Source organism: Parasteatoda tepidariorum, chromosome X1 (assembly GCF_043381705.1).
Source record: "Parasteatoda tepidariorum isolate YZ-2023 chromosome X1, CAS_Ptep_4.0, whole genome shotgun sequence".
NCBI classification, from domain to species: domain Eukaryota; kingdom Metazoa; phylum Arthropoda; class Arachnida; order Araneae; family Theridiidae; genus Parasteatoda; species Parasteatoda tepidariorum.
This window is the reverse complement of record NC_092214.1, coordinates 83,496,785-83,513,023: the sequence shown is the minus strand read 5'-3', so window position 1 is coordinate 83,513,023 and position 16,239 is coordinate 83,496,785. Positions and strand designations below refer to the sequence as shown.

The 16,239-nt window shown below is 30.7% G+C and overlaps 1 protein-coding gene across 1 annotated transcript in view; it reads left to right on the top strand.

Moving 5' to 3' along the window:
• The window catches only part of LOC107453215 (cyclin-dependent kinase-like 4), a 122,408-nt gene that overhangs the window by 9,012 nt on the left and 97,157 nt on the right, over positions 1-16,239 (top strand). The window lies entirely within an intron of this gene.

Sequence of the window (16,239 nt, the reverse complement as noted above, 5' to 3'; positions counted from 1 at the left end):
AAACTATGGGAACCATATTTCTCAGCATATATATATATATTTATTCAGAAAAAATATGTTTTGGTGTCCGATTTCGTAACTTAATTAATAGATAGCGCTAAATAATTAGCACATTTGAGGTCACCCCCAGGAACCATTAAGATTGAGTCTTAGTAAGTGAAAATCCGATCATTAGAACAGAAGTTATTAAGAGTGATATCTTTATTATTCTTTTTTTGCCCCCCCCCACTGTACCTAGCTGCAAGGAACTAAGTGGGTGGCTTCATTAAGTAAGCCTAGTTGGTGCGATAAAATTCTAGTTGTTTAACCATATTAGGTGAAAGCAATTAATTAACAGTTTTTCTCACAGTTAATGGTTTGAATTCCATCTTATTTATGGTTATTTGACTGTTTTGTTTAAATATAGTAAAATAACAAGGAAATAGATTATTATTTAACCATTTTTTCAAAGAAATTTCTAACAGTGTGCAAATCCTTCAATTATTTCTTAATTAATAATTACCCTCTTGATACTCCTCTGCGAGAGCCCTTAATCCAGTAATTTACGAAGAAAATTTGAAAGCAAAAATTATTAAAGCCTTCTAATCTGCTTAATGCATGAAGACTAGCATAAATAAAGAAAAAATTCAGCTTTTTATCTGAAATATTTACTTCATTTAGAGGTTTCAAAAGGTGAACTGTCTCGCGATCGTGTCTTATTATATATGCAAACAAAATAAAAATTATTTTCCGATCAGGAATAAATTAATAAATCTGATGAAATAGCATTAAAAAATTTATGTCAAAAGAAATGGAAATCAAACGGAAAAATGTGGAATTTTTCAAAAAATTTGAAAAACATACTGTAAAATTGAGATTTTCTAATATGGTGTAGTTTATAAAAAGTTTCTTTTTGTTCAAATTTTTTATCATAATATCATGTTTTACTGAGACTAGTGAATGGAAGTAGAGCACTATAAAAAATGGTTACTCAAATATCAAGAAACTTTCCTCTTTTTTGACAAAACCGCTTCCTGGTTTATGCTCCGAGTAAAAATTTTGTCTGAGTGACGAAATAGCTATTGTCACTTCTTCGAGGAAATGAATTTTGTTAAAATTAAAAAAATATTTCGCATTATGTTTTCTCAGGAAAAGTGGGCATTAAAAAAGAATTTCGTAGTGGCTAATGCATCCACCTTTTCTAACAATCACTTTAGCGTGGCACACCATTAGGTGGCACAACATAACAAGGGAGAACAGAGAGATAAATTACATCCCTGCTCTAAAAAGGATTCGAACCCCAGCTCTTGACAGCACGAGGTCAACTCTTTGACCACCATATAGTAAGGGCGGCTGTCTAATTAATCACTTTATTTTCGATTGCCTAGTCTTCATTCCAGCTTCGTCATTCTAGTTAATCATCTGCCACAATGTACTACAATGACGTTTCGAATTGACGAAACATTTTCGTTATATATTTGGGAGTTTGCTATTTTGTGAAGTGAAGTCACGTCACAAAATCCAAATTAAGGAATCAAATCAAGTAATTTTGTGATGCAATGGTTCTTAAAATTAGCGAAATACTGTCTCAAGATTTACTAAATAGTCAAAAGTGAGAGTTTTATTTTTGAGAGTGCTCGCTACAATTAGCGAAATTACTGTAGTCGCTTTTTTTTCGTAGTTCATCGTGTATTGCAGCATTTATTTAAAAGAAGTTATGCAGTGAGTAGTACAATAAAAAAAAGTTATAGATTATAGCGTTTCCTGATATTTATTTTTAATGTTTGTTTAGTAAAGAAGTAAGGTTCAAACGCAACTAATTTTTCGAAACAGATGGGTAAAAATCTTTGCAGGTCTGTCAATAGCCGCAACGAGAATGCTCCTGTAGTAAAAATATATGGTATTTAAGCCATTCATTTTGGTAGTTTTTCCGTTCATTTAGTAACGATTTACCGGAAATTCAGGTTTTCAAAATTATAGCTCTTATTGTCATTCATTTAGTAAGAAAGAACCATACAAATCTGAGAAGTAAATTTAGCAAAAGAAATGGAAAGAAAATAAGGAAATACACCAAAAACAACAATATTTTTCACTAAATTTCGCCCATCTTATAGAAATTTATATTTATTTAAAGTTGTTTTCGATTATTTTAACAAAGAAACAGCATTTACACTTCAAAAATTTTCAGTGCCGTCAGGTCGACAGCAGGACAAGCGGGATACCTCGGCGGAACATAATTCGGTCAAAGAAACTTGGCGGAACTTTTTTTTTTTTAATAATTTTTGTATTCTGTCGTTTTAGTTTTTGGAACTTCTAACTGAATCGATTTTTAAACTTCTTGAAATTAATCAATATCCTAGTAGCTTCGACAACTTTTTTAAAAAATTTTGAACCTAGTCTATTTTATAAATAACTCGATTTTGGATTGAAACAATTTTAGAAGCATCTAGAAGCATCTAGTTCGCGGCTTATAACAATGTTGTATAAATTTCCTTAACATCAAATGTTATATCTGTTGTTGTTGCTGTTTCTAATGCCATTGCCGATCCAGCAAGCCTATTTGGGTGAAATCAAGAGTACTTAATAGAACTTTTTTTACTCAACTACCCTGGGAAAATTCTGCGACCAACCAAGTCTGTATTACATAAAATGCAAAAAAAAAAAAAAAAAAAAAAAAAAAAAAAAAATAGCAAGAAAAGTCTGTGAATTAAAATAAAATCTTTTATTTACAAGAATTGATTAAAATAATTATTCTGAGTTTAAATATAATGTTTGTTTTTTTTTCTTACATGAGTATAAAATTTAAGAATTGAGATGTGTGAAATTTTAACTAAGAAAAAGTTTTTGGAATGAGTAAAAGATATTAAATTTTTATTACGAAACAAGAGCAATGAATTTCATCTAATCAGTACAAATAAATTTAACAAATCTTATTAAAATACAAATCAAATTTTATTGTTGAAATTATAAATAGACAGTATAACATTGTATTAAATTATCAAAATCAAACCGATGCTAAATAATAAGTGCAAAAATATTGCAAACCGCATAACTATTTTGATAAAAAATGCAATCCATTAACATTAAAGTATTAGATTAATATATATATATGTAATACTTCATACATTAAATTTTCTAAAAAATATCTTGATCCTTTGCCTTAATGCAGAATTAAATCTCATGGCGCCATCTACTGAATTGATCCAATAACTTATCGTTTCCGTTGACATGAAAAGAGCAATATAATTGTATATCCTAATTAACAATAGGCATACATAACAATAATAAACATAAACAAAAATAGAAAGCAATATATTATTAGTAAAAGCTATTATTTATGTTAGGATTTTATAAAATTAATAACTCTTTCATGTAAAATTAAATAGTGTGAATAACTAAAGATAGTTATTTCGATAAATTTCGAACTAATTATTTAACATTATTCTTATTTTTCAATAAAAGCTGAACATCGAAAAATATTGTTATTTATTTCAGTTTTGCTAGTAATTATAATACTCGTACCACTGTTTCATTTTATTCTTTCAAAAAGAAAGAATCTTTTTAACTTCTATTAAAATTCAGTGGAAATAAAAAAATTATATTCACAAAGAAAATTTTTCGCGAATAAGGAGTGTTCGCTCTGAGTAAAAATAAGAGTTTGAAAAGACTATTTTTGTTTTTTTATGTGGAAAGGATAACACAGTTCGTATTCATAATTAAATAGTGCAATTTCGAAAATTAAAGTCATTCCTCAATTTAAGAAAAGAAAATTGGTAAATCAAAAATTGGAAATTGGTAAATTAAAATCTTACTTCTAGACTTTATTTATATTATAACTTAGGTGTAGCAGTCTCATTACTGGCTGTTTACAATAACGATTCAAACACACTGACCTATAATAATAAAAGAAACATTTTCATTTTTTTACATTTTTTTAAAAATTTCTCTAGAAATACTCACATGATCATTTTGTAACTTTAGAGTTACTATTTAGCTGATGCAAGTTTTCAAACTTAGAAATAAGATTTAAAGCTGTCAGAGGGCCCGACAATAAATGATGAAAGAAGACTTTTTGAACACCTTATGTCACAAAATCACGAAATAAATTTGTAACTTATATCGATTACTTCGGTTTTTATTTGCAATCACTGCATAAGATTTGGTAAGCCTAGCTTAAATATTTACAGAGATATGAACATTTTTATAAAAAAACGTTTCTTTGCTATAACTTTAAAAATATTTGGTAAAATTAAACAAAATTTTTGAAGCAATTTAAAATTAAATAATTTTTTTTTTAAAAATTTGAAAAAATTTTGCTTGAAACTACGAAAGATTTATATATTTTAAGTAGTTCTTTTGCAATTCTCATGCGCGAAAAAAATTTTAAATTTTATTTTCATAATTTTGTAGTGAATCGTATTTTGACACTAACGAAGAAAGTCTTATTTGAATATCTTAAAAACTTAAAAAGTTTCCATCAATTTTCGACGCAGTTTTCGTACTGTTTGAAATAAAGCTTAAAATGATCAGGGATTTTTCACAAGTTTTTTTTTCTTGTTATCCTGTTATAAGATAGTGTCATTTGCAATAATACAAAATAAAAATTTGTGGAAAACTCCTGATCATTTGAAAAAGCACATGAATTAAACAACTCTTAAGTTACAAAATAATTCTCTGAGTATTTTTTGAGAAATTTTAAAAAAAAATGTCCAAAACTAAAAGTGTCTCTTCCATTATTGTAGGGCACAATTTCCTAGAATTGTTTTACTGGAAGTTGTTTCTGGCAACGACAAAAAACTGGCGACCAAATCTGAGAACGATTCTATTGACCCTAATCGGAATTTAATGAAAATATTTTTCAGTGCTTGTTTTTAATTTTTTAATCGATTGAAATGAAACTAAATAATCGTTTCTTAAGAAAAAGTGCTCCTAAGCGTCAAAATAATCATGATCTATTCTGATAAGAGTTAACTGTTATTCATATTTTAATAGTTTCATTCACTATTCGGTTAAAGCACGTACACAAAATAAAAATTCGAGCAGAAGTTTATAAGTTGGAGTACATTGTTTTCTTTTTGTACTATGCAACAAAGAAAATTATTCATTTGTACCTAAAGTTGCATTCAGTTTGAAAAACGATTCTATTTGAAAGAAAAATAAAATATACAATGTAATGAAATTATTCCCCAATATTTTCCAATCTAGCACAAATTTAATTCGCCTTACTTTGAAAACTTAGAGTTGGCGAAGGTTTGCATAGTAAGCAATCTATTATATTCAAAGGAAACTAAAAATTGTGTACAAACCAATCATTTCGGATTTTTTAAATAAAAAAAAAGCTAAGACAATTACTTAAAAATTAAGAATATTATTTCGGTATAAAAATTATTAAAAATAATTTTAATCTAAGTATATACATTTTTTTATCAAATCATAAACGAATTGTAAGAAAATATTTAAAATATCGATTTTCACCAAAACAAAAAAAAGAAAAAATTCTTTATAAAAATTCTACAATCACGTGACTTCCTTACTTTTAAACCAACTGTGATATCATATATCATCTTGCTTAACGAGAAATAGTTTCCTTTAAATCGTTCTTTCTATTCAATAGTTTTTTACTTATACCACTTTAAGCTCTACCATATCGAAAGAAATCTGTATTTTTGCATCATTCTTGCTTCTCTTTTCTATTTTAAATTATACAAGATTACGAGATGATGAAAAATATGTACCATTATGTAAAATATTCTGCAGAAATATATTTTTTGAAGTTATATACTAAGATTATAGAGTTCCTTCAAAATTGTTAAGTGAAGACAAATCATATTTATAAAGAACCCGTTGTTTTTACAAAAAATATATATATTGAAGGGCAAGAGCACATTCATACAGAAGTTATGGACAAATTTATCTAGTTTCAGCAAAGAATAAAGTGGTTATAAGTAGTTATAATTACTATAGATGCTTCTTAAATATAAACCTTGAAAAAAGCAAAATGGAGGGAAAAAAATTACTTTTTACATTTCGCACATTTTAAAAGTTAATTATCTCATGCTGTGAGCCCTATTTTATTCAGTTTTTCAAATGGTCTTCATGTAGTTTAAAATTAGTTTTCGTCTTTGGTTTTGGAACGGGATTGAAAGAACAGAAGTTTTAAAAAGTTTTTTCGAATTATAACTATTATCGTGTTAAGACATCATCCAGCACCTAGTGATACCAAAAATGGCTACTAAATAAGTACGATATATTTGAATAATACTGATTCAAATTAAACAGTTTAAAAAGTACGTGTTAAGTTAAAGAATTATGAAATTCATCATAAAGCTGGGAAATAAAAATAATTAAGAATACATTGAAAAAATAAGAAAAATTATCATGAAAGCAAAATAATGCCCATTTGGTTAAAAAATTTATGATATGAGGTCAAAAAGTGAATTTTGACGTTTGTTTCATTTTAGCATAGTTTATTCAGTGTAAAAATAATTCATTTTTGAAGTGATTACGAGCAATTGATTTCAGTGCCTTTGCAACTTTGAGTCATAAAGTACTTAGAGATAGCTGTTAAGAATTCTGTATTATTTCAATTTGAATTGCATGCAATAATCACTGGAGGAATATTATTCTATTTTATTTTATAACCGTCATTTAACAGCCGACTCAAATTTTCGTTTACGGCAAACATTCCAGAGCCTTGTAATTTTGAACCTAATCCAGAAAACAAGGGATCAAGTATTGGGAGAAATTTCGCCTTCGTTGAGGACCTTTTTGTCGAAACTAACCAGCATTAGTGTTTCATAGGGAGGAAGACCATGAAAACCTCCGACGGTTAGTCTGACTGCAAGGGGACTCAAATTCATGATCCATAGACCACGGAGGATGTTTTAAGTCAGCACTGTGGTCGGTGCGAAATGCGTATCGACCAGCCATCGCTGGGATTCGCACCCAATTCACCTCATTGGGAGGAAAACGCTCTATCGCCTGAGCCACCAAAGCTTAAGGAATATAATTGTGGAATTCTTAGACCTTAAAATTTCATACTATTTTTTTTTTCATTAATCAATGTTACCCCTTAATTTTTAGAAAATTGGAGCTACAGTGTCCACCTTTCGCTTACTGTTACAATGTCGAAACGACTAATATGCGATACTGGGTCTATGAGAATGCTACTTTTTCTACATATAACTCATTCAGTTATAATAAAGAAAGAACGATAAACCGTAGCAAAATATTCAATTAAATGAAAGAATCTTTAACTTCCAATATAAGATTTTATGGAAATGAAATTTCTCGGGAAAAAAGCTGGCAATGCACGGGAAAAAAATCTTTTAAAATTACCGTACTATATGGTAGCGACATCTCTGGTAAAAAAACATTTAAAAGAAAAAAAGAAGGAAAGAAAACAAAAACATACTTCTGGTAATAAAAACCAAAGGAAATGGTATTCAAATCATTCATTTGGTAATTTTTCCTTTCACATGGTTACAGTTAACCGGAAATTCCATTTTTCAAAAATTATAGTTCTTTTTACTACATATTTTAGCATCTAATAAAAAATTCAAAACTGAAAAGTAAATTTAAAGAATAAATGGTTTTTATGGCATGCTCTAAGGCATTATAATAAAATTACTAAATTTTAAGACATTTACTAAATTTTTTCACATATAATAAAGACATATTTTATTGTAAATTTTAGCAAAATCATTACTAAAGTGCTTCGGTAAAAATTACCGAGTTTTTTTTTTTTTTTTTTTTTTTTTTTTTTTGGTGTTCTCAAAGAGGCAGAAACAAGATAAATTTTAGCACATTTTGTTTGTTTTGACCATATCTTTTTTTTTCTCTGTATAACTGGAAAATTTCGAATCTGAGAATTTAAGACAAAATAAAGTCGTTAACCTTTCCTGAAAAAATAGATGTATGCAGCTTTTTTTAAAGGGGAGGGGAAAAAAGTTTCTTTTAAAACTCTATGCGAAGTGGAATTTTAAACTAATTTCTTTTTCCAAAAATAACATTTATGAGAAGTGGACTTTAGAGAGTCTTCAAAAAAAAAAAAAAAAAAAAAAAAAAAAAAAAAAAAAAAAAAAAAAAAAAAAAAAAATCTTCTGATAGAGAAAACTACCTCAGTTATCTAGATAACTTTCCTTCCAGGTTTTTTAGTTTTTTCTGAGCAAGAAAACAATGCAAATCATCACTTAATAATTCAATAGTTTTTGACCAAGCCTATAAACCAGCGATTCTCAACCTGTGGGGCGCGCTCCTCTAGGGGGGCGCGAGCCGAGCACACTTGAGGGGTGGCGCGAGAGTACCCAAGAGAAAATATTATTTAAAGAAATTGATCAACTGGATGGAAGGAAAGCGCAAATACACAAAGAAAACGCAATACATTTCGACATATTTAATAATTTATCAAAGTGAAACAACTTATTAAATCAAAACTTAAGGAGGGGAGCCAAAGGTGGCTTAGCTTTGAGGATTTCCTAATTTTCTGGTTAAGTCTATGTAACTGAAATGATTCTGTAACATCTTATACCTATCTCTAATATATACCACGCATACTTTGAATTGTGAAATAAAATTTCATTTATTTTATAGTACAATTTCAAAATTGTAGCTTCTGCGCTTCCCACAGGTTCTAAAGGTGAGCCCTATATTAAAATCACTTACTCAAATTATCTTTAGAAATGACACTTGAACTGGCAAACGTCTTTTAAAAAAGTACCTTAAGTGTCTTGTTTTTACAATAAAATACAAGTTTGCTGGTACAATACAAGTTTTCCGGATTTTAAAAAAGGATATTTGATTTTAGAGTGTATAATATGTTTATTAATATTTTACAGTGATATAGCTCTTGTGTGAAGTCACTAGTGATTATTTTGAGTTAACTCATTACAATAAATCAAGAATTACTGATTTCATTCTGTCAAAAGGGTTAGCGAACCATAACTAATAAGTAAGAATTAAATAACCATACTAGAATTAACTAACCTAACCCATAACTAATGAGTAAGAGTTAAATAACTACTAGAGTTAACTAACCTAACCCATAACTAGTATAAAAAATACCCAAATTTACAAGAAAATACCAGAATCTACGACAAAAACACTCATAACTACCACAAAAATACTTGAAAAATCACTTTAAAATGCAAACAAAACAAAAAATTTGAAGCAAAATATCGCAAACTCTACTAAAGTGCAGAACGTCAAAATATTATAAAAATTTAAAAAATACCACATAAAAATTAAAATGAACTAATCAATTGTTTTTCAATTAAATCATTCCTTTTTGATAAATAATATGCTACGTAATGATTTTTAACTAACTCTTTTATAGATTTCACGTTTGTTTCCGAAGGTGGCCCACGTGTCCCCAAGGCGGCACCGTTGTCAGGCCACCTTGGGAACATTCATATGGTCACCTTTTGTACAACTTAAAACTATTAATCTGATAGATTAATTTGAATTAAAGTAATGTGGTTAAATAAAAAGAAATAAACTTTCAGAAAACATATTATAACTCAAAGTTCTAAGAATTTAAACACATATAAATTACAATATTTTCTTAGATAACCGAAAATTAGAACTGCAAAAAATAAAACCACTTCATACAATGGAGGCCATTCAAGGAAATATCCTCCAATTCATCCACGTGCACCTCAGATACAAGATTTACAATGCAGTAAGGCCATATTGTGATTCAAAATAAATTAAATTCTACTTTTGGGGGGTGGGCTACGTTGGAAGCACTAACCACTTTTGGTTCACCCACCTTACTTAATAAAAACATACTAAATTAAAAACAAATTTGATAATTATTAGTAACTTCCTCGGGCCTGTCTTGCAGAGCAGAGTTTTTCGAGGTAAGGCTTCATATAAGAAATAGCCACTCTCAGTTCTGTTTCTATATTTAGCGGAGATCTATATTTTGTCTTCAAAGAAGCCACAGCAGGAAATCCTGTTTCACAAAGGTAGGATGTTAAAAATGGTAATAGAAAGCGAAATGCCCTTGTTTTTAGTGCAGAAAATCATCCTCTACTCTTGCCCAAAATTTAAATAGTGATTAATTACTAAATTGTATTTTGGTTTCGCCACTTGTTGTGAAGTCTGTGAATTTTTCTTCCTCATCAATTGAGAGTCCTTCGGAAGTCTTATGAAATGGATCCCTAACCCACTCGTCACTTGCTATCAGTTTGTCGTCAGCAAGAAAATACTTTTTCAAATTCTTTGCCAGAATGGCTAAATGATTTTCAATGGTTACAAAAACAACATGTATATGTTCTTTAGCTTTATAAGTTTTACTACAATTATCCACATTTGAAAACATTGTTAGATTTTTTTGCGTTAAATTTCTGTCACACAATTCCAATTTTTTACAAAAAGCATTAATTTTATCACTCGTATCCAACATATGTGTATTTGCTTTTTGGAGTTGAAGATTCAAGTTATTTAATTTCTTGAATAAGACAACCAAGTAGCTCAATTTCATCACAAATAAACAATTGCGAAAATTCTCGGCTTCCAGTCTGCTATCTTCTATCTAGGAAAATGGTGATTTCGTCTCTTAATTCATAAACACGTTGTAAAAATTTTTCACGTGATAAACATCTTGCCTCGCAATTAAATAGTAACGCTGAATGTACTGAACCCATGTCCTTACGAAGTACGGAAAAGATTCTCGATCTCAGGGGTCCCATTCTTATATAATTTACTATGGTTACAACCGTAGTTAACACAATATTCAAACCAAGACTCATTTCTTTCGAAGCCAAAGCTTCTCTGTGGATCATGCGATGTGTCCAGTCGCATTTAGGCGATTTTTGTTTTACAAGTGCTTGTATACTTTTGAATCTTCCGGACATTGAACGAGCACCATCGGTGCATATTCCGACGCAATTTTTGCCTTCTATGTTTTTCGCATTCATAAAATCATTTAAAATAGCAAATGATGCGAGTGCTGTTGTTTTGAGTTCGATTAATTTGCAGTAAAGTAGTTCTACTGCTGACATATTATCCCAAAATCGAATATAGGCAATTAAAAGATCATCTATATTAATATCTGTTGCTTAATCAAGTTGTATTGAAAACAATTTGACACGCAATTTTGAGAAAAGCTGTCATTTCACATCTTCAGCTAGATCACCAATTTGACAAGCAACAGTATCATTTGAAAGAGGTGTGGACTGTAATTGTTTTGAAAAATTATCTCCAAACATAGTTTTTACAATCTCAATTGCTGCTGGTTTTAACTTTACTTTTGTTTTGGCAATTAAAAAAAATTTAAAAACAGAATTCAAAATACTCAATATACATTATTGTTGTATACATTTTACTGTAAGCTGGGGCACGATGAAAATTCTGATTAGAAACTGGGCCGCGATTACTGAAAGGTTGAGAAACGCTGCTATAAACTAATGTTCTTTCTAAATAGAAGTAAAGTGTAAGTTGAACACTATAAGTTTAAAATGGGGCATAGTTACACTCTCACAAATAAAACTCTCACTTTTCTCGATTCAGCAGTCCTTGAACTATTTCTTGAACTTTGGGAATCATTTCGTCACGAAATCACGTGATTTATGACGAAAAGCGAATTCTCAAATTTATGACTTTTCTCAACTCAAAATTTTATCGTTATACAATTGTGAGAAATTGCTAGCTAGAATGACGAAACTAGAATGAAGACTTGGTTATTTAGAATAAAATGACGAAATAAGCCGACTTCGGACATGGGTGTAATTTATCTTTCCGTTCTATCGGTCCTTGTTATGTTGTTAAGGAGACATTGTTCCGCGTATATGGTGCGCAAGTTAAAGTGATTATTAGAAAAGTTAGAAACACTTGGCTTTACCTGGTTTTTATTCTGAAAAAAAATAAACTGACTAAATATTCTTTTAATTTGGAGGAAATTCGTTTCCTCGATGAAATGACGAGATTTCATAGCGATCAGTGATGACTCAGGAGATAGAGCATTCGCCTTCCAATGAGGTAATCCGGGTTCGAATCCTAGCTATGGCTGGACGATACGAATTCTGCATCCGGCTTGCACCGACCACAGTGCTGATGTAAAATATCATCGGTGGTAGACAGATCATGGGTTAGAGTCCCCTTACCGTCAGGCTAACCGTGGGAGATTTTCGTTGTTTTCTTCTCCATGTAAGGCAAATGTGGGTTAGTTTCATCAAAAAGTCCTCCTCGAAGGCAACTTTCTCCCAATACTTGATCCAGTAGTTCCCTTGCCATCTGGATTGAGTTCAAAATTGCAATTCTACGGAGTTGAACATTAGTAACCGCAAAACAAAAAATTGGGTCGGCAGTTCAACGACTGTTAAAAAATAAAATAAGATATTTCGTTGCCGTAGTGGATCAGGGAATCGCGAGTTCGCCTTCCAATGAGGTGATCCGGGTTCGAATTCCAGCTATGGCTGATCGTTACGAATTCCGTACCCGGCTCGCACTGACCACAGTGCTGACGTAAAATATCCTCAGAGGTAGACGGATCATGGCTTGGAATCTCCTTGCCGTCAGGCTGACCGTAGGAGGTTTTCGCGGTTTTCCTCTCCATGTAAGGCAAATGCAGGTTAGTTTCATCAAAAAGTCTTCCATGAAGGTAAATTTCTCCCGATACTTGATCCAGGAGTTCCCTTGTCTTCTGGATTGGGTTCAAAATTACAAGGCTACGGAGTTGAACATTAATAGTCGTAAACCCAAAATTGGATCAATTGTACGACGGTTATGAAATAAAATAAGATAGTTATTTTGTCACTTTGACAAAAAATTTGCTCGGAGCATATACCAGGAAACGGGTTTTATCCAAAACAAAGATAAGTTTCGTGATATTTGAGTATTCATTTTTTACATTGTACGGCAGTTGACGGTCCCTTAATTAAAGACAAATTTACTGTTTACAACACAAAATTTTTTCAGTAATGGCAATTGTTAAAACTCTTTTAAATATTATTTCCAGTGATTCTAAATGGATTTAGTACATTGATGGGTTTAATTCTTTAACTTGTACAGTAAGTGAAAGGGATATGATGACTTGTTAGGTTATCAATGAGAATTCTTTTCTTATTGATAGAAATTCCCACTTGCAGTATTATGTCTACTCACAAATGATCTTTGGTGGTTAATGGTTATTTGACTTCTGTCGATTATGTAAAAGAAGAAGTATACCAAATATTTCCATGGAGACATGAAAAAGAATACTTTAAGAGAAAATTAATGTTAATGTATGGTCCTAGTTATAATTTTAAGTAATCAATAGAAAGCGAAATTAGGTGGTTGTGACATTCTGAAAGAACTAACACCATGTGAACGCACAATGTGAAATATTTTCCGAATATTTAATATCAAATGATTAAAAGTAACTATTTTCAGTAACTATTTCGGATTTTTTTTTNTTTTTTTTTTTTTTTTTTTTTTTTTTTTTTTTGTGAAATATGTGAACATGTCAGATTTTAGAGCTTCAAAGTCATTAATGCTACAAATTCAGGTAAATGTCTTTTTAGTTTTACATTATTAATTATTATAATCGTAGAAATTTATGTAATATTTAATTAATCGATACAAAAAGGTCACCCTTAGGAAAATTTGCCATAGAGAAGCCTATGGTAATCTATGGCAACCTATGGCTACCATGTAAATTTGTATGGCAAGATATCATACGCCTATGGTTACTATAGAAATTTGTATGGCACAACCCCATAAGCCTATGGCTACCATAGAAATTAGTATGGCAGGATACCATACGCCTATGGTTACCATAGAAATTTGCATGGCAAAACCCCATAAGCCTATGGATACCATAGAAATTTGTGTAGCAAGATACCATAGGCCAATGGTAACGGTAGAGACCTGTATGGCATTTATATGGCGCGTCACCATTCTCTTATGGCAACCATAAAAATTTGTATGGCAGTATACCATAGGCCAATGGTAACCATAAAGATTTGTATGGCAGTATACCATAGGGAAAAGCTGATCCAGATCCCCACCAACGAAACAACATTTCCTATGGAGTCCTCAAAAGCATCTTCTAAAAGAAAGAAATATCCATTTTTTCATCCCGAAGTTAATTAAATTCGACATGTAATCCCAAAAGGCATTCCAGGTAAGTCTTTTCCGGCCTCCGGGTGGCCAATTTTTCCATTTTTGAGTGTTTGAAATCCGATGTTCCATTGATTTAGGCTTAGAGTATCAGACCTCCATATTAACGTGTCATCCACTACAAGTGGAATCTTTCGCTAACTTTGGCTACTCACTTTAACATTTTTTCGATCTCATTCTTGGTCAAAAACATCTTATTGCGAACGCCTATGCGATTATCTATCTGAATTTATCAAGTTTTTAATTTCTGGCTGTCTGGTACTTTTATTATCGGTATCTTTACAAAATATGTCGCAATTGAGTATAGGTTTTCGCTATGTTACATTTTGCCATTTGTTAATGCTGACTTTGTACCCTTTAATTAATATCTTGCTGCTTATATTTTTATCTAAAATTTTTATATTTCTTTCTCCCAACTGTTTCTGATTAAACGACATCTTTCTTTTTATTTTATCCCCTTCTTCTGATTTTATATAAATTTTTAGAGTCACATCACTTTTCCATTATTAATGGTGTTCTATTCTCCATAGCAATTTGTAAACAATCTTCATGATGAAAAACGCAGTTAAGTGCTTTTCATCAAGCTAGATCCATCATTTCTTTAATAATTAAAATTTTTTAATTCTCTTAACTTGTTCGGTGACAATTTCATTTTATTGCTGTCATATATGAATATCAAAGTCAGTGTTTATATTCTCATTAGTTTTTGATTTTAATTCCACTTAGGCTCTTGCAATGCTTTTTTACATTATCTTACATATGTTAGGGCTTCATATTTTTATCTTGTGCTTAATTTTTGCTTGCCATTAAATTGTTTTTTATCATGTCTCTGCGTTTTACTATCTTATAACTAATATTTCTTAAGTATCCAAATATATTTGTACAATGTTCTGTTACATATTTATACATAGCTTAGGGTCATCACTTAACTAGATTTGCTGGATTACTGGTTGACAATTGTCTTGCTTCAATATCATCAACGGGACAGTCCCTGGCCATATCATCTGCTGCTGTTACCAAAAATACTTTTAACAATTTAATCTTTCCTTAAGTATATGTAGAGTTCGCTAGATCAGACCTGCGGATCGGAATACCGGACCTGTGACCTCTCATCCTGATATTCTTTCTGCTGTCAGAAATTAACTGCAACTGACTGCAGGATACTGATGTCGTAATTATTCATCGCACATTTTCTCCGGTATATAAATGTATCTGTAAAACCACAAAACTACTACTACTCTGTTATACACTATTTTGAATTTTAATTTACTTTTAGGTTAGTCACGCAGCTTTTGTGACTCTATCATTTTTCCGGAAAATAAAAATGTTTATTTTTATCTTTTGATGTTGTTTTTGGTTCCGTAAAAACGTGAGAACGCTACGCCTCGTTCCCACATGTACAACTTTTTCGTCATAGCGATTTCCTATACCCAATTAATTTTTATTTACTATCCCTGACCAAAAGTCAATAGTAATCATTAATTTTTCCAATTTTAATCATATCCTCTAAAATGAATTCTTGCTTTCTATATGAATAGTGGAAAATGTTCCACTTACCTTTAGACCGCCAATTCGATTATTCAACCTTTTTTGGTTTTAATTACAAATAGATGAAGATGAATTTACATTGAATGGTAAATGATGATTATAAAGTGACGAAAATATAGAGTTAGTTATTAGCGCTGCATAACGCGTCTCTAGTTACATTACATCTACTGTTTTTTAAGTTTTTTAAAAATAAAAAGTTATTACTTCTGATGCGCCAGCGGCGCCATCTGGGGATAGTTTTCTGGGAAGAAGGGGGATGAGGGCTCGTTACCAGTGGTGTATCTAGGGTATGGCAAGTATGGCGTACGCCATGGGCGCATTATTACGAAAAGGCGCAAAATCAACATCGACGATTATTTTTTGAATTAGAAATGTCACTAATTTTTTTTCTCAAGTTATGGCAGAATTAAAAAAAAAGCATACAACATTTAACCTTTCCTTGTGGGCTCGAAAAGAAGACATCGAGGTCCTTTGAGGAACTCTTTTTTGTAACTGGGGGAGTGAAGTATGAAAGGGAACCGCTAATAATAAAAACAAAGTAGGTGACGAGCGTTAAACAATTTTAGTCTCCCACTGTTTTAATTTTTTTTATAACTTCGTTTGAAAACT